At 42.4% G+C, this 19,094-nt stretch overlaps 1 protein-coding gene across 1 annotated transcript in view; it reads left to right on the forward strand.

Moving 5' to 3' along the window:
* arhgef17 (Rho guanine nucleotide exchange factor (GEF) 17) overlaps window positions 1-19,094 on the forward strand; it is a 64,096-nt gene that overhangs the window by 6,876 nt on the left and 38,126 nt on the right. The gene's annotated exons all lie outside the window — the stretch shown is intronic.

Genomic DNA, 19,094 nt, shown 5'->3' on the forward strand with positions numbered 1-19,094 from the left:
GTGTGTGTGTGTGTGTGTGTGTGTGTGTGTGTGTGTGTGTGTGCGTGTGTCACTGATTGCCATACATGGCTGCTCTTGCTTAGAGCACACCTCATGCAGTCTGAGGCCTGGAAGGACAGGAAGGTGCAGGCCTAACGTCCGAGACTTCAGTTTTCTTACATCATCAGCTGCTTATCATAGCGACTGTTGTGGTTACTTGAGATTTGTCGCTGTGTCTGTGTTTCAGGAATCTGAGCCTTGTTGTTTTTATTTGCTCAAAACAAACAATTATGTAGCTTTGCGTGCGGCTCCACGGCTTCAGCATCCAGTCCACAGGGCTGTTTTTGGTTTCACTGATAATAATATTTGCATCAGTTACGTTTGCTCTTCATTTGTTTGCAATCGATTGTCCTTAGCGACAGCAGCAGTGGCTGGCGAGTGACCCTCATCGGGCAGGAAATGGGTTTAGGGAAAAGGGAAGTTGTTGCAGTAACTGAAGGGTTTGATGACTTCCAGCAGTACTGGCTATGTGCATGTTATTGTGTCCGGTGCACTCTTATTTGTGTGTCGCCCGCATGCGTATAAAACTGTTTTTCTCTTTATCCTCTTTAGTCATACTCCTGTGTATGTGTGAGCCCATGCATGTTGTTCGTCTGGACTATGTCAGTGCCTCTTTTTTGCTCCAAATCTTCAGAGCATAGACTTTTGCCAGGTGACTGTGTTTAGGGTCCTGCAGCACTGGTGCTCTGTGTGTGAGAGAGATTTGGACTGAATGTAATAACAACAGTGCCAAGCTAAAATGGATCGCAGGCAAGTTCCTAAAGCGAGGGAGGGATGAAGAACGGGAGGAAGAAGGAGCGTTTTTCTTTCCTTTTCTGGAGACATGGCTTATTTCAGCCATGGTGCAGTTTCCTGACATCAAAATCTCCCATTAATTTCTGTTGTTTTTCCTCTCCTCCTCCTCCCGTGCCCCTTTGCATCATTCCAGTCCCCATTTCTTCTCCCGTCCTCATCCAGATGTTGCCAATCATAGCTGTTTTCTTTTCTCCAGGCTGCATTTCTACTTTATACCCTCATCCCATTTCCACTTATCTTTTTTTTTTAATGCCAATTCTTCTATATTTCTACCTCCTGTTATTTCATCCTTCGCTGCTCTGTCTCTCCGTGTCTCTCTGGAACATTGCACCGAAGTGAGGTCATAACGTTTTGTCTTGGTGCACGGCAGGCAGGCGAGCCAAGTGTCAGGTAGAGAGAGACGGAGAGAGGAAGGCAGGGAGCAAAAAAAGGAGAGAGTTGGAAGGAAACTTTCTGGTTTTAAAAAAAGTTACAGGATCAAAATAGAACAGGGAGAGGAGGGAAATGGAGGGAAGGAAGGGAGGCGGGGGGAGTGAAGGAATGAGAGGTAATGGGAGCAGATGGTAGGAAAAGGCTGGTTTATTGTTGAACCAGAGGTGAGTAAAATGTAAAATCTTAATATAACCATTAGCTTTTTTTTTTTCTTCACTAAAGCGGAAACCTTTAAACTCTAAAGTTTACATGTTTGACAAACGTTTGGATCCTCACACTGAAACTGCCTGGGGACAAATCTTATTAATATTTATGCAGATGTCCAGATTTTCATGTAAGGCAGTGCTATGAGAGAATTTTGACCAACATGTTTAATATTATGTTGACAGATATTAATTTTATGGCTGAAACTGAACATGTTTGATCATGCATTGGTAAAGTCCTTCATTAAATGTTTGGAAAAAGTAACCACAGCTTACCCAGTGTGGGTAAAATTCATATTTCTCTGGTATAGAGTAGCACTTTATAGGTCAGATGAGGCATAAATATTGTCTTTGCCTCCAAGAAATGCGTTGTAAGTCCTCCTAGATGTGTGTGTGTGTGTCTGTGTGTGTGTTTCTCCTACAGCTGCAGTAGTTTTCACTTTAACAGGCAGCAGGAATGTGGCCCATCTTCCCTTTGCTTCATGTTACGTAACCGTCTTTAACTTTCCCAAAAGAGCTGCACACTGGTCATGTGGGCCGGCTATTAGAAGGCTTCTGCAGTATCATTTGGGTTGTAGGTACTCGTCATTATGCGTTAAGCAATTTAAAGCCCCAAAGTCAGTTTTGGCCAGTAATTAAATGCTGTTTGGTGCGTGTAATCAGACAAATTACAGTCTGGACTCAAAAGGATGCCAACTCCAAATCGTTCATGCTTCTGTGTACTTCTTGCACACTGTGGACAGACTTTACTTGTTCCGCGATTCACTGTGGCGTGAAATACATTTCTTAACTCTGATGTTCATTCTTCTCCTATTGATGAGGCCAGCCAAGTTTATAGAGGAAGTGGGTTTTTGAGGTAATGGGAGAAGCGAACGAGGATATATAGTAAGAGAGAAGGAAAGAGGCATAGAGATTGGTTTGTGCTCCGCTCTCAATGGATTAGGTCTAAAAGCACAGTGTTTATAACTCCAGATTTATGACCGACTTTGTTATATCAGGCCACCCACATGGAATCTAATACTCTCCCTCTGACGGATCTTTTTCTTGGGCTATTCCCACTTATAGGTTTTACTTCAGACAGCCAAAAAAACAAAAACAACACTTTTTTTTTTGTCTTTTTACACCTGGAATATTATTATGAACTCCCAAATAAAGGACGCATGTTATCACAAATCAGAGATGTTTTCAGTCAGCACTGAATCACAGATAAACTGGAGTAACCCAAGCCTCCTGCTGCTGTTGTCTACTGTTAGTTATCAAGCATAGTCACAAGTGAGAGGAGTGGCAGCTGGTGTGGTCTTCTGCCGCTGTAGCCCAACTGTTTCTAGGTTTGATGTGTTGTGCATTCAAAGATGCTCTTCTGCATCACTGGTGGTTGTTTGACTTACTGTTTATTTCCTATTAGCTCGAAGTAGTCTGGTCATTTTCGTCTGACTTCCAGCATTAACAAGCTATTTAACTCAGAGAACTGCTGCTCACAGGATATTTTCTCCTTTCTCTGTAAACTCCAGAGATGACTCTGAGGGAAATTTAGATTAACAGTTTCTTAAATACTCATACCAACAACCATGCCACATTTAAAGTCTCTTAAGTTACTCCAGCAGGTCTCTTTGAGTGTGTCTGCATGCTTGGATGTTGCTACTTGATTGCCTGATTAAATATTTGTTCTTAAAAGCAGTTGAACAGGTGAGTGTATAATGAAGTGTTTTTTTTATCAACTACAAAATGTGCAATCAAAATCATTTACACTGTGATCAATGGAGAAGAAGGAGCTTATCCAATGTGCAGCTTTCTTTGAAACCACACTTAAAAGTAAAGGGAAAGGTCAGCTCCATATCCACACAGGGGATATTGTGTGGGTTTGTTTTTTGATATGCAAAGGTCAGCAGAGGTTTAGCGAGGTCCAAAAAGTGCTGGCTGCTGAGAGAGAGGTAAAAAAGTATCGGAGAGATGAAAGGGTGCAGATATGGCTTGTCCTGCCCAAATGACCCAAAGACTCTGGAGATGAGAGGGAAGCGGTGGGATGAATCAAAAGATCAAAAGGTTGTCTACTGATATCTGTGGCATCAGTGACACATGGGAAGCTTCTAACTTTATGTGGGTGGAGTTGGAAAACAAATCCTTAGAGGTTAAGCCTAAAAAGATAATTATGGAACCACAATACTGACGCAAGTGTGCTTTGATTAAATAAATGAAATATACTGGCATGTCTATTGTGTAGTTTTTACTTGGTAGGTAGATCAAGTGTCACAAGTATAACCAGTAATTAAAAGGAATGTTGGGCTTGATCCTTCTTAAAGCCTCAAGACCGCAGAGAACATGTCCCCAATATCTAACCAGTAATTTTAATCAATAACCAAGAGTAGCTCACTGGGTATAGTTTGTTCATCTATATAAAACAATATAGATTACATTATCTCTTTGCAGTAATACTTTGGGTAGAAAACATTTAGGCGTGATACTACTTTCACATTTGCATGATAGCATTAGTATAGAGCCAGCAGCTGGTCAGCTTAATAAAAACACTCAAAAGCAATGAACAATCTAGCCTAGTGCCGTTTGACCTGCTGAGGTTCAAACTGGGCATCAGAATGAGGCATGGTTGCTGGTGCAAAATGGGAAGGCTTGGTTATTTCAGAAACTGCTGATCTACTGGGGTTTTTCCGCACAGCCATCTTTGGGGTTTACAGAGACTGGTCCAAAAAAGAGAAAATATCCAGTGAGTGGCAGTTTCCTGGGTGAAAATGCCTTATTGATGTCAGAGGAGAATGTCCAGACTGTTTTGAGCTGATAGGATGTCAACAATAACCACTTGTTATAAGTTTGGTATTGCAGAAGACCATCTCTAAATAGGCTTGTTGCACAACCTCGAAGCAGAAGGGCTACAGCAGCAGATGATCACGTCTGTCAGCTAAGAACGGGAAATTAAGGCTACAGTTCACAAAGGCTCACCAAAATTGGACAACAGAAGATTAAAAAAATGTTGTCTGGTATTACGAGTCTTGATTTTTTTCTGGTCATAAAGGAATAAACAAGGCCAACAACAATACTCAGGTATGCTGAGGAGCTTAAACTATGCTCATTTAATAATAAGGAGTCTAAAAATATCCTCCTCACTATTACACAACCAGCAGCTTGAACTTTTGATGCAAGCCAGGATGGGGTGCAAACAACAAGAAAACATGAATCCATCCTGGGCATTGTTGCTGGCCATGTTCATAGCTTTATGACCACAGTGTACCAATCTTCTAATGGTTGCTTCCAGCAGGATAACTCACTGTGTCACAAAGGTCACATCATCTCAATAGGATTTCTTGAACATGACAATGGCTTCCACAGGCAACAGAAATCAATCCAATACAGCACCTTTGGGATGTTCGTGGGAGATGCACATCGCAGCTGACAAATCTGCAGCAACTGTGTGATGCTGTCCCGTCAGTACGAACCAAAATATCTGCAGGATGATTCCAACACCTCGTTGAATCCATGCTGTGCTAAATTAATGCAGCTCTGAAGGCAAAAGGGGAAAAACCCAGGACTAGCAATGTGTACCTAACAAAGTGGCCATTAATATGAAAAAACTGGAATTGAATTTGTTAAACTTGGAGCTTTAAAAGTAAGCTTTGAGGCCGATTTGGTTGCCTTTTTGTTACAGAGCTGTGCTGTTTACTGTAGCTTCTAATTGAGCCTGTATTTCCAATTCAGTTGTATTTATATGGCACTAAATCACAACAGCAGACACTTTATACTGTAAGGTAAAGACCTACAGTATTCAAGCGACCCCCTGTGAAGAAGGACTTTTTGAGAGTGGAAAAGAAAAACTCCCTTTTAACAGGAAGAAACCTCCAGGGAAAGGAGAGAAAAGTCTATAGGAGACAAAACACAGACTAAAGGAGAGACACAGGAAAGAATACTCTTTTCTCCTTCTCAGCAAGACCGTAGATAACTGTCCAAAATACCATTTCCTTTTGTATTTGGTCTTCTCTTGGATTAGTGATTAGTTGTCTTTTTGTTGGCGTTGTTACACAAAAAACTGCCAACATGATGTTGATTAAATTTGGTAAAAAGATGAAGAGAGAAAAAACCCTGTAAATTTGGTCACTGGCCAATCTTTCTTGTTTTAAAATGGATTAAACAAGCTCAGCACACACAGTCCATACTTTGCTTGGACTGCAGTAACTAATTCTAGGTTAACATCCACGGACTAGATAGCATGTGAATAATGAAGCTTTTCAAAAGATGCTTTTGAGCAATAAAAATAAATAAATACATAAACCTCACTGACATGTAGTGTCACAGCAAAGAAATCCCAGTATGAGGCTCCATCTGGGTTCTCACAGTGGGGAAAAAACATCTGTGGGAAAAACGGTTCAGATGTCTTTGCCCTCGGTTGGTGACGGTTGCAATATGCTTTGAAAATCTTCAACTTTTCCTTTTAAGGAGGGTGGCTGTCTGTTTCTTTTTCACCATTAAAGTTCAAACTTGTGAACGGTGGCTGTCTTTTCTTTCTCTTTGTTCCCACTTGCTCTCCTCTTTACTGTCTCTTTCTAACTCGCTCCTCTCTCGGTTGGTGTGGATCCACCCAGTGTAATTACAGAGCAGTTTGCTTATGTAAGGAAAGCCTCTTCTGAAACAGCACTTTCTAACAGAGTTGCTATTTCAGCTTTTTTGTGTGTGCACGGGCAGATTTCGACATACTGAAACGTGCTTTTTGTCTCGACATAAATGTCCAGATTCCAGTTTGACCCGGTTCTTATACCACTCAGAAAATGGGTCAGATGCTTTAAGATAACCATATGAGCTATGTCTCATATCAGTTAGTCTTCTCTGTGGTTTTCTGTCTGAGTCACATACATCTGCAGACCATGTGGCCTCGAAGCTCTCTAAGATGCAAATTCAGGTTTTCAGCTTGTTGATGATTCACCTAATGTGGGGTTTACTACAGTACTAGCTTCCATGTGCCTGAGTGAAACAGCCCGAGGCTAACAAAGCTAAAAAAGGTCCTGTGAAGAATACCTGGGGGGAAAAAAATCCATTGTAGTTCAACAGAAATGAGTTAGTGACAACGAAGATTATGTCCTTTAGTTGTGTCTGCTTTAACTTTAGCAGTCTGGGCACCACAGTACAGGGTGAACATTAAAGCAAGAGCTAAGACATTAAAAATAAGGCCTCAGTCACACAGGCCTAGCGAACCAATCGGATTCTGGTTGCTGTGGGAAAAATGTATATTCCCTTTGGTTGTGCCTAATGAGAGCTGAATGAAAGCTGTTCTAATGTGGCTGTATGTCTTATAACGAGCCTAATTTGCTTTTCATATGACTTTGAAATCCTCTGTTTTTTAGTTCAGTGGAGAGTAAACCATGAAACTTGCATTGTGAGTGGTTATATTATTAAGTATGTGTGCTCAAGCACTGGTTTGTGTGTGTGTGTGTGTGTGCGTGTGCATGTCTCTCTAAACTTCCAGTGACCTCCTGTATGTCTTGCCTTGTCACTCGCACAATAGTATGACTGTGCGATGTCTAACATGGCATATTTCGCAGCGTGGTTGGACACAGGCGTGCACACACAGTCAGTCGTATACAGCGTCTTGGCCTCGGCCTAACTGTGGGCTGACTTGGGTGTTCATTTCCATTGTCCCACCCTGGGGAAACATGACATTCCCATTCCTGCCTTCTCTGCTTCTGTCCTTATCTTATGGCATCAGTCCGCCGGTTTGGCTCATGCTCTAGCTGTCAGTTAAGAAACACTCGTGAAAATGGGAAAGGGAGACGCTGGAAGTGTCGGAGCGCTGTTCCCGAGTGGCTGGTCGGTTCCCGGATTAAGGCGCAGGGTGAGGAGGAAGATGATTGGAAAAGGGAAAAGGGAACAGCTACGGCCAAAGACGCCTCAAAGGCAGGTGGAGTGGTTTTTGATTTCGTTTTTTCTGCAGAGTGACATTTGTTTTTGATGTTTTCCCTGAAGCTGGAGTGGATTTAGTTATGACGATTAATGAATGTAATCAGGTAGAAAGCTTTCATGTTTTTGAGTAAAACTTTAGATTAGAGTACTAAAGGTATTCCACAATTAGATTCCATTGTTTGTGTGTGTGGATCGTACACTGCTGAATCACAGGTTTTGTATCTTGTAACTTTAGCTCTGCGCTGCTGTCATTGTATTACCTCATCAGTGAAATCACCCCCTTTGAGGTGGACTCCATCACTGTGGTTCCCTCTGATGTCCCATCATCCTCTGCAGCATGGGGATGGCATCGCTGTAGCATTTTTAATATAGTTCGTGTGTGTTTGAGCCTTTCGTGATCAGATTAATGCCACTTTTATTACAGCATCAGAGCTGATCCGGTCACCATCTGCCTGTTAGTGCAACTTCACTTCACCTCTCGCGCTGAGGTTAATAAATACTCAGATTGCCTTATTGGGGGAGCTTAAAGCACGGCTTTTGTTTACAGTCCTCGTAACATAACATATAGTCCTAATGACTTTTTTTTTAGGCCCTTTTCTCCCAATTAAAAGAAAGTCCTGAGGAGGTGACCTGTTTTGTTTCTTCAACCCCCCACATAGGTGAGAGGTTGGTTCTGGCCACCGGCAACCTTTGTACTTAAGTAAAACATTTAGTCCCAAGATGAGTTCTCACCAAGCTGTGAGTCATCCTGAAAATATGTTGACCTTACCTCAGCTGAACTCGTGTGTGGTAGTGTGACTGAGGGAGAGAGAGACAGAAAGAAACATAAGCATGGAGATGATGTGTGTGCACGCTTTCACGCCTGCGTGTGTTTATCTCACACACTAAATTGAGTTTAGCACAAGCTCAGACGAACACAGAGCTATCAGTGCCCATCGCAGACTCGTCAGTGATTTCTACATGTTTGTGCACCTTTTTTCTTTTATAATGAAGTGGAAACAGCAACTCCCTGCTCATGGTTCCCTTTGATAGGGAGTATCTCTGTAGGTGGCATGATCCTGACCCAGTGCTGTAAGGAAAGTCTGATGTGTACAAGCTCAACAGGAATGGAGACGACACAGTGGAGCTCGTGCAGAGCGCTTCCTGGTCTCGCCTGTCCGTCAGCTAGTCAGTAATCCATGAGGTGGTGGATGTTTTTCCTGTAGCTTCTCCCTCAGTAGCAGCAGCTGGATTGTGCCAAGTGCACTTAAGAAATCAGAGGGTGAAGAAATCATAGGAGAGTGGTCATTAAAGTGAGACAGTCTATTCCCTGCATCTTCCTGCCCCTGCTGTGCATCGTTTCAATGCCGTAAACAGAGAATCACAGTTCTTGCTTGTACCTTGCATTTCCACCTCCATGTCTTTCTTCTTGGCCTCCACTACAGTAAGTTTACATGATGCACAGTTTAAAATCATCCATTTTTTATCCAATGGAAGACGCCTCCTTCAAAGCCAGTCATCTGATTGGTTGCCTATCAAAGACAGAAGATTTCCTGCGTTAACAGGAAAAGTTTCAGACATTGAGGTCAGTGTTGGTTTGATTGGGCCAAGAGCTCTAAATGCTGATTTGTTTTTTACACTTGGCCCTGCATGATGTCGACACGAGCGGTGATACCTGATCTGGCGTAAAGCAAGAAAATAAAGAAAGGAGGAGAGATATCTCTTCTGAGTCAGAGCTTCATTTGGGCATGAACCCTGTTGTTTATTTAATGCACTTGAATCAAAACAAATACCATCAAACGATTCCAGAAATACCAGACACACTCGTGCTTGTGGAACCAGTGTCCTAAAACCAAATGTCCAAAATGAAACTGGCATGCTGTTCTTGCCAAACCTTGCTTACAATCCTGCTGAATTATTAAATTTTAATTTCCTGTGGGTGTGTGTGCGTGTGTGTGTGTGTGTGTGTGTGCGCCTGTGTGTGTGTGTGTGTGTGTGTGTGCTGACCTGCTGTCCCTTGGCTGTCGCTCACATTCATCCAGCAGCGTGGAAATTCTGCCAGATATAACAGCAGCAGTAATCACAAGGGCAGTGATGAAGGTTAATGATGATGACTGCCATTTATCTGCAGATTGAAGGAATGCGAGTGTGTTCGTGCGTGCATCTGTCCCCAAGCGTTTGTTTGAAGGACTCACACAAAGCCCCCATCACCCAGTGACAGCTAGGGGGTTGTGGGTAATCGGGTCTGTTTGTCCTGAAACAATGTAGTCCTTCTTCGCTCCTCAATAGGCTTCTTATTTTCAGCGAGGCCTCAACATTTCCCCTGTTCAAACATTTTATTCAGCAGTTGGCATTTCGGTTCTGTGGCTCTGAAATGTTATTGTGAAGGGAGGAGAGAAATTAACCATTTTTCTCATGGGGTTTAAAAGAGCTCTTATTAAACATCACTTGTTAGCATAAATGTCCGGCCAGGACTAAATCTTGGTGCCTGATTTGCAGCGTGATAAAACAGCAGGATTTTGGCAACGTGGACACATTAAAAACAAGCCTATGGTAAAATTAAGGATCCAAACCCAAAGTTTAATAAGCACAGTTCAAATGAGAACCACTTCATTTTACACACTCATTATTGTAGTTGTTCTGATTTTGTTGCACTTTTTCTTTTTTTTCTTGATCTGTCACGTCTTTGTTTTCTCATTCATCATTTTACTTCACTAAAAAGTTACAAGGTTGTAACTAAAGGCTGAAGCAGCAAAACCTTTATGATAAGAAGATGACAAGGCCCTAAAATAGCTCATAATCTGACCCTGAATTTAAAAAAAAGAAGAAGAAGAAGAAGGGAGCTATGAATCCATGTCAGCTGCTTTAAAATAAAATATGAATCTTTCAAACGTCAGGTCTGCTCACTTGTTCTGGTTATTTTCATGAAGCAATCCTCCAGCTTTCCCTTCTTTAACAACTGCTCTTTATTCATCATGTGAATTTTATATAATTTTAACAAGCCTCTTTATAGCCTGACCACTGCAGTGAGCAAACACTTACCTTTAATCCATGATGACTTCATACAGCTGCTGCTGTAGAGAAGGGTGTTAGGGCTAAGTAATGAATAAATAAATGGTTGCAAAGGCTTGTGGAAGAGCTAGCAATTAGTCTCCTACATTATGCATTTTATGTGCAGGTACAGAAAAATCAGCAGTTTGTCTGGACTTGGAGAAGAAAGGGGTTTACTCATCAGCAATTTAATTAAGATATAATATTTTTACAATAACTCAAAAAAACAAACCAAATATAATAGATAAATATGGGCTAACCCAAATCTAACATGTAGCTTAAACAAGGAAAAACAGGCCTGGACATCAGTTGGCAACTTACCGGCAACCTCCTTTCACCAAGTAAAATGTTTGGTTATATGGATGACTACAACTTGTCTGCAAACCCTCAACAACTACTTGCCTAGTGGAAGTGAAACCGAAGCATGTCGACGGGTTAGAGTTTAGCCCAGGGGTGGGCAACTCCAGGCCTCAAGGGCCGGTGTCCTGCAGGTTTTAGATCTCACCCTGGGTCAGCACACCTGAATCAAATGATTAGTTCATTACATTCCGCTGGAGAACTTGTCGAGGAGATAATTTAGCCATTTAAATCAGCTGTGTTGGATCAAGGATACATCTAAAACCTGCAGGACACCGGCCCTTGAGCCCTGGAGTTGCCCACCCCTGATTTAAAGGCTAAATTAGGTTAGGATTTAAAGGGTTAAAAGTGATAGTTGCCCCATCTGAAACGTGTGTGTGTGAAGGCGAATATTCTCTGTTTCTGGAGAAGTTTTCCCACGGCTCAAGTACTAATGACGAGTGTTTGTAGACAAGTTGGCGTCTTCCCTTCAAACTATGGACGACTAAAGCAATCACAAAGAGGTTTTGAGTACAGCACATCTTTGTGACTGGTTTCAGCAACAGCAAGCAGCCTCCAGCAACCACTCACCAACTGGTTGGGGATCGCACAGATTTCTGTAGCAACTGGAGGCTGTGAGTGTGTCGCTAGCCGTTCTCTAGGCCTGTGTGACTGAGGCCTTAGATACACCTCAAGGTTAGAGAAGTAATGCTAGTGTGAATTAGGACCATAGTGTAGTGGTAAGACTACACACCTCTGGAGTGGAGTTTGCAAGTTCGATTCCTACCCGGGGTCCTGGCTAGAGTGCCCCATGCTAAAAACCAGCCCTGGAGTGGTGCGGCTACGTCTGCAGCCTGTCCGCAGTTCAGTACACAAGCATTTCACTGCATATTCACTATATGTTGTACTGTGTATGTGACAAATAGAATTTGTATTTGTAAAAGGTGGAAATAAAAGGCCATCCAATATTGGTATAAGGCCTACAGCACCACCTCAAATCTCTGTGGCCCTTTGTAAAAACACCATTATTGGCTTCTTGGTTTCCCGGTTGAGGTAACCTCTTTAAAGAACACCTTTTGTTCCTTTGGTGTCAAATACCATTATTATTAAAAGCCACTGCCACCTGAGAGATGTGCACTAGATGTCCGGGATGCACGGGGTTAGCACAATGAGAATATGGAGCTCACCTCTAGCTGGTCATAAATGACTATTTGTTTAGCTCCAGTTTGATGTCAGTGAGAAATGTGACACGTGATGTTTGTTAAGTATCTGTGCTCTCCTGCTGAGAAACCATTGACCCACGGTGCACATGTAAGGTCGCTGGTTTGTCACTAGATTTCAGTATAAAGCATTTTCAGCTCTCAGTGACACTTGAAAAGTTCAGTGTTTTCACAGTCGATGATTTAAAACTGCTCTATCATCATATCTTCATGTCTTCAGGACTTCCTGTCTGGTATCGAGACATCAATGCCAAAGGATCTTTTTATATCTATTTTATTCCAAACTGTAGCAGTTGACCTCCTTGTTCATTTAAGCCACTCTAAACCCTAAAAAGCACTAAATATGTGCTTATAGTAATCAGTTATGTCCAGTAGTGTAATGTGCAGTGAAGTCATGCTACCATTTATTTTAATTTAATAGAAGTAAAGCCACTCTCAGTGTTGCAGCTCGTCATTGCGGCCACTTTCCAAAGAAGCAAAAATGCCATAAAGATTATAAATACCTTACCTTTGCTCTCCTTCAGACACAAGAAACGTCTTTTAGTCTTTATATTTAAAAAATATGCGACACTGGCTTTTAATTTGAAAAATTATGTGCAGAGGTAAAAACAACATGGATCCTTCCTTTTAAGGAGCTATTTCTTCTGTGTTATCCTGCTTGCAGGAGCCATAATTGTCTTCATTGAAAGGGCAGGGCAGGAAGTGGGTTTGGGGGAGGCATTTTTTTGACGCGCACACACACACACATCGTTCTGCAGCTATAATATATTTGTCAGAGGAAAAGCGCAGAAAAGACAGAGGGAGGACTTTTTAAACTGCCAATGCTGACATTACGAACAGTCATGCATGGAGCTGCGGTCTAATATTTTAGGGTTTGACAATGATGAGGGTCACCCCTGTGTGTATTCTTGGTCGCCCGTGGCAACTGTGTGTATGGGCCGGGCGTGTTTTGTCATAGGAATGTGGTGACATCAGAGGGGCTAGTGTTTTTGTTTAAGAGGGGAGAAGAAACAGGAGGGGAGAGAAAGAAGTTGAGGACGATGAGAGAGGTTCTTGAAGCTTTGTGTTGACGTATGCTCAGATGAGACTTTGTCCATCTTGCTTTCGCTCTGACCCCCGTCTCCGCCTTTGTCTTTCTTCCTCTCTCACCTCTCTCACTCTATTTTTATCCACTCTCCCACTGAGCTCACATCTGGATCTTATTGACGGAGAGAACAGCCCCTCAGCCAGAAAAGGACTCTATGTGCATGTTCGAAGCATGGCAGGCCAAAATATAAACACAGCTCCATTTAAAGAAGATTTGCTTGGCGTATGAACATTTGTCACCAATCCAATAATGCCGACATTGAACTTTTATCATAATAAACCCGAAATAAATCTTTCTTGATCATTTTACCAACTTGGCACAAACCAAAGTATGGAAGCTCGGTGTTGACGCTATAACACCAATTATACACGATCAGTTGCTCGGTAGTAATTTACATTAGGCTGAATTGCTGTTGTGGATCAGAGTTGTGGTGCCATCAATGTTCTCACTCTGGCGAACAGCGCCACACATCAAAAATGACGTCACATCCACTGGGGTAAGCCACACTTTGGTTTCAGTTGGTCGTACACCTCTCAATTTTGTATCCACACCCGGGTGCCACTGATGCTGTAGCCGGGTTTAAGAAACTATTCTAGTTTGTTTATATGACGTCCAAGAAGCATGGAAAGAAAGCGACTGAGCTTAAGTTTCCTGAAGATATTTCACTTCTCATCTGAGAAGCTTCTTCAGTTCTAAAACCAAATGCTGGTGTGTCCCAGGTATTTAAACCCTAGTTTGGGTTATCCCTTAAGAGGGTCATTGATCCACTATTAATCATGTGACTCCCCACCATGATGTTAAATTGCAACAACAGTTGCCTCGAGGCGCTCTATATTATAAGCAAAAACACTAAAATAATATAGAGATAACGGCATCAATCATATGCCCCCCTGTGAGTAAGCACTTCGCAAAAGTAGGAAGGAAAAACTCCCTTTGTTAACAGGAAGAAACCTCCAATTGAACCAGTCTCGGGAGGGAAAGCCATCTGCCACAACCGGTAGTGGTGGTGGGGTGGTGGTGCTGGTGAGGGGGACACGCTGTGAAAGAGAGCCAGACAGTATGAATATCTAATGATTAAAAGCAGAGCAGTGTATAAACATATAGTGAGTGAAATAAGGTGACTGAAGACGAAACATTTAGTGTAACTAAGGGAGGTCTCCGGGCCACCTGTTTGGGCCTTAACTATATGCTTTCAAGTCTAATCTTAAAAGTAGAGATGGTGTCTGTCTCCTGAATCCGAACTGGGAGCTGGTTCTACAGAAGAAAGCTGAAGGCTCTGCCTCCCATTTTACTTTTAATATGTGTGCCAAAGGACATATCCAGGCCAAAAATCCACTCCGAGATTCCTCACAGTGTTGTTACGGGAAGCCAAGGCAATGCCATCCAGAGTAAGTATCTGCTTAGACACCACAGTTATCATATCTTTGGGGCCGAATACGATGACCACAGCTTTACCTTAATTAAGAAGTAGCACTGTTGTATAATTGGGTCACTTTTCAATGATGAATCAGTGCAGAAACTCAGAGTGAGGGAGATGTTGGTATAGTTTGGAAAAATGATACTTACTGGAAAAAAAGAACTTTGATTTCTTTGCTTCTGGTTTCGGCTACTGATCCCCCTTTACCAGCGCTGATGTGAAGGCTTTATCTGAGTGGGGACACCTACCACTTAGGAGAATACCACAGTGGATATTCGCACCTTCATCATTGGCGGAGTCACTATTTGAGAGCACCACACCCGATCCTGCGAGCATAAGGGAAGCCTTAGTGGCAAAACTCATACACAAACAAAAGCAAACAAAATCAAACAAACAAAAAAGGCTCAGGCCGTTCCCTTTGGGATCTCTTGGTACTCAGCACATCACAGAGTGACCGGGACACAACATGAACAGGATGTGCACAAGTCAATGACATCATATTAAACAGCATCATCTCTTACTGGAGCTGAGCACAAATCCATGTGTAAATTCATTTGTAAAGTTTGATCGCTGTTGTGTAGAGAGTTTCCACAAAACTGGCGCCGAGCTGTAGCCTCCCCCGTCATTCACCTCTGGAGCTGAGCAGCCTCCGGGGTCGACACCAGACCTTTTAACCTCTGCACCACAGAGGCCTAACAGCTACGTACATGACAACCTCTTATCTTGTTTACGGTAGGCTGCTCCTCTGGTAATAAGTAAGACAGTTTTGGGGTATGTGGAGGAGCTGGGTCCTGGTGGAGGCGTGACTGACCCATCGTTGTTGTTTTTTTTCCCTTTCTTTTTTTTGTGGTGTCATGTTAACTTTGGATTCCAGCGAGTGTGGAAATTGTTTGAATTCACTGTCAAAGTCAACGGTATGATATGAGTGAGCCGAATGCACGAAATAAATCAGACGTCAGGCCTGAGGCTGAGTGACTGCTTTATTAAGGAGTACAAGACAAGAACATGGGCGAGGCACAGCGATAAATGATCTTAAACTCCTGTCGGCGCTCTGCCTTCGTCTGTCTCTGTCTCTGTATCACGCCGGTGGTGGATCATGAGATAAATGTAACTATATTTGACCACACTGTAACACTACAACATAAAGTAATATTGGATTTTGCTTGTGTTTTCCGCAGTAGCTATAGTGATGTAGGAGCTGGTGTTTAGATAACGTGTGTGTGTGTGCTCTATTAATAGGAAGAGAAACGGTACAGGCCTGGGAATGTTGTCCTCTTGTGGAAAAACAAACTTCTCTTTCCTCTCTTCTGTCCCTCTCACTATCTCTCCCCCTCCATGCGAGACAGGAGCGATATGATGGGGATGGAAAGAGCAATTCCAAGATGAAAAGGAGAAGGAAGAAATGTGAGGAGATGAGAAAAAGGGGGAAAGGGAATCATTGTTCAGTTTCACTGTAGAGCTCCTTTTGATTCCTTTCCTTTCTGCGCTCTCCTCTTGTGTTCAGTGTTGATATTTTACTGATAAGTGATAAACATTTTCCACTTAGAGGCACCGATCACAGAAAAGTCTCACACTGACCTTTCTGCTTCATTCCTTCCAACTTAAAGGTGCTCCCAATGTTAGATATTAATATATAGGTATTGTTGTTGCATTGTTACATACATTTAAATACACAGACTTTAGTATTAGGTTAAACTGAGGGTTGCAGTGCCTGATTCATTGCTGTAATCTGGCTGACTGATCAGATAGATTCCAGGTTGGATCCCCCTTTTTTACCTTCAGAACTGCTTTAATTCTTGATATTGTAGATTCAACAAACATTAATCAGAGATTTTAGATTTTATTGTTATGATAGCATCACACAGTCGCTGCAGATTTGTCGACATCAGTGATGAGAATCTGCTGTTCCTCCACACCCCAAAGGTGCTCTCTTGGACTGAGATCTGGTGACAGTGGAGGCCAACTCACTGTCATGTTTGAGAAACCCTTATGAGATGATTTGAGCCTTGTGACACGGTGCGCTGTCCTTCTGGAAGCAACCATCAGAATATGGGTATGCTGATCATACTGGGATTGCCAGTAAATACACGCAGGTAAACGATGCACTTAAAACAATTACACCACCACCAGCCTGAACCGTTACTAAAAGGCAGGATGGATCCGTGCTTTCATGTTGTTTACACAAAATTATAACCACACCTTGTGGCAGCAGAACTCAACACTTTTTTAGACCAGGCCAGGTTTTCCAGTCTTATCAAATCAAATCAAATCAAAGTTTATTTCTATAGCACAGTTTAAAATACCAATGTTCATCAAAGTGCTTCGCAGTCGACCGCAAGACAGAGAAAATTCGGGACAGAGCATAACAAGCAAACAGGCAACAAACAACACATTTGCCACAGCGCAGTGCAGCCACATTTTGAACTAACTGCAGACGCTGAAGGAGAGAGTGTTGGAGGCCCAAGTAAAGACAGTTGCAATAGTCCAGTCCAGAGGTAATGAAAGCATGAATAAGTTTTTTGAGGTCTTTTAGTGGTGTATATAGGGCTTTGCTTTGGACATTTGGCGTAGCTGACAGTCTTATGTTGTTTGTTGAGCCTATGTGAATTGTAGCCTTGGTTTCCTGTTCTCGGCTGACAGGAGAGGGTGTGCTCTTCTGCTGCTGTAGCCCATCTGCTTCAAGGTTTAATGTGCTGTATCTTCAGAGATGCTCTTCTGCACACCTTGGTTGTAACAAGTGGTTATTATCAGCTCGAAACAGTCGACCTTTTACATCAGGGCATTTTTACCCAGAGAATTGCTGCTCACTGGATATTTTCTTTTTTTTTGCCCATTCTCTGTAAAATCTAGAGATGGCTGTGTGGGAAAATGCCAGTAGATCAGCAGCTTCTGAAACACTCAGACCAGCCGACCGTGCCATGTTCAAAGTCACTTAAATCTTTCTTCCCCATTTTTGGTGCTCTGTTTGAATTTTGGCAGGCTGTTGGCCACGTTTACATGAGTTGCTTTCATGTCATTGATAGATATTTGCATTAATGAACTTGTATATCTAACAAAGCAGACGATGAATGTATTTGCACAAAGTAATGCTGCTGCTTTTGTCTTTTGTCAACATGTTTAAAGCAAACTTCACTAAAGCAGTGTGTTCTTCTCTTCAACAGTTGGAATGCTGTTTTCTGTCATCTCCATACTGGCAGCAAACTGATGAAACCAGACAAGGAGTTAAACCTCTTTTGCTCACGATTGCTCACCTTCTAGTAGCGCTAAACAAGTGCAAATGAGCTTTTACAGTTAAGTAATTGTGACTATAAAACAGGATTGTCCTTTTTTGTACATGTGGCTTCCATGACAAAGTGTAGAAGCTTTGGCATCATGTTATGATGCTCATATTTTTTTATTTGTACTGACGGGGAAATTAAGGAATGTGGCACGAGCTACAAAGTGTACAGCACATTTCCAGCTGTAGGCTCCTGGTTGGTTCCACTTGTGGAACATATTTTGGTCCCAAAAGTTATAAAAGCCATTTCACTGAAGGTTTATTTCGGCGCTGAGGTGTATTTTTACACGTGAAGCGCATTCCTACTCGTACAGTAGCCAGTGTGCGGATGGATGCATTGTTTGTGTGTCTGTGTGTGTGTGTGTGTGTGTGTGTGTTTATGCAGACGTGCTACCTGGATTCCTGCATTCCAGTCTTTTGGGCTCAAGCTAAAACATTCTGGGAAGCAGAATGGAGGGAGGGGAACATGAAATGAAAATAAAAGAGTGGAAAAAGAAAGAATGAGAGGATTGTGGCTTCTTATGATTCCTTCCATTCTGAGGCAGACATCCCAGGGTTTATTTTTGTGCCTTATGAGGGGGTTGTACCCTCAAACAGGCTGATTGTGATGTAATCTTTTGTCCCCCACCCCCTATTTTCCTCTTGTCTGCTTTATTTGCTCCAAATGAAACTTCTCCTGTGTTGCTCCACAAGTCGAAACCTGAACTCATTTTGTTGGCTTTTGCCTTGTTTGACCTTTTCAAAGAGTGCGTTTGATCTTTGAGTTGAGTTGAATTTTAATGTAAAAGTTTTTTTTTTTCTCCAATCAAGAATTCAGTGCAGTAAAGTGGGTGATGGGGTGAGTACTTTTGGAGAGTGGTTAGGAAAGAAACCTTCACTTGGATTGTAGTCAGCATGCGTTTGCTGATCTAATCGCTCCCTCTCAGAGCAACACTGGGACTGAGCCCGTATCACAAACACAAACACACACACACTGACATACACACACGCAGCACTGCCATATAAGGAGAGAGCAAGAGGGAATCAGGCAGGGTTGAAACAGGGGGTCCTCTTTTCTTCTCTGCCCTTTTTTTCTCTCCATTTTTTTTCTTCCTTTCCTGCAAGTTCATTGGCAGCTCTCTCCCCCCTTCTCTATATTTATGCTGTCATTTTCACCCATTTATCCACTTCAAGTTGCTGTCCTATCCCCACTCTTTACAATCTCATACTTTGTCCTCCTTCCAAGTCAGAAACTCTCTGTCTCTTTCTCTAGGAAGACGGTACACGCCCAGTTTTTTTGGAAAGCTCTCTCTGTATCATTTAAACATTTTCTTTCCTCCTTGGCTTTACTCAGGAGTACACATTAACTAAATGCCCCACT

Source organism: Pundamilia nyererei, unplaced genomic scaffold (genome assembly GCF_000239375.1).
Source record: "Pundamilia nyererei isolate P.nyererei 1_Seehausen unplaced genomic scaffold, PunNye1.0 scaffold00003, whole genome shotgun sequence".
Taxonomy (NCBI): Eukaryota; Metazoa; Chordata; class Actinopteri; order Cichliformes; family Cichlidae; genus Pundamilia; species Pundamilia nyererei.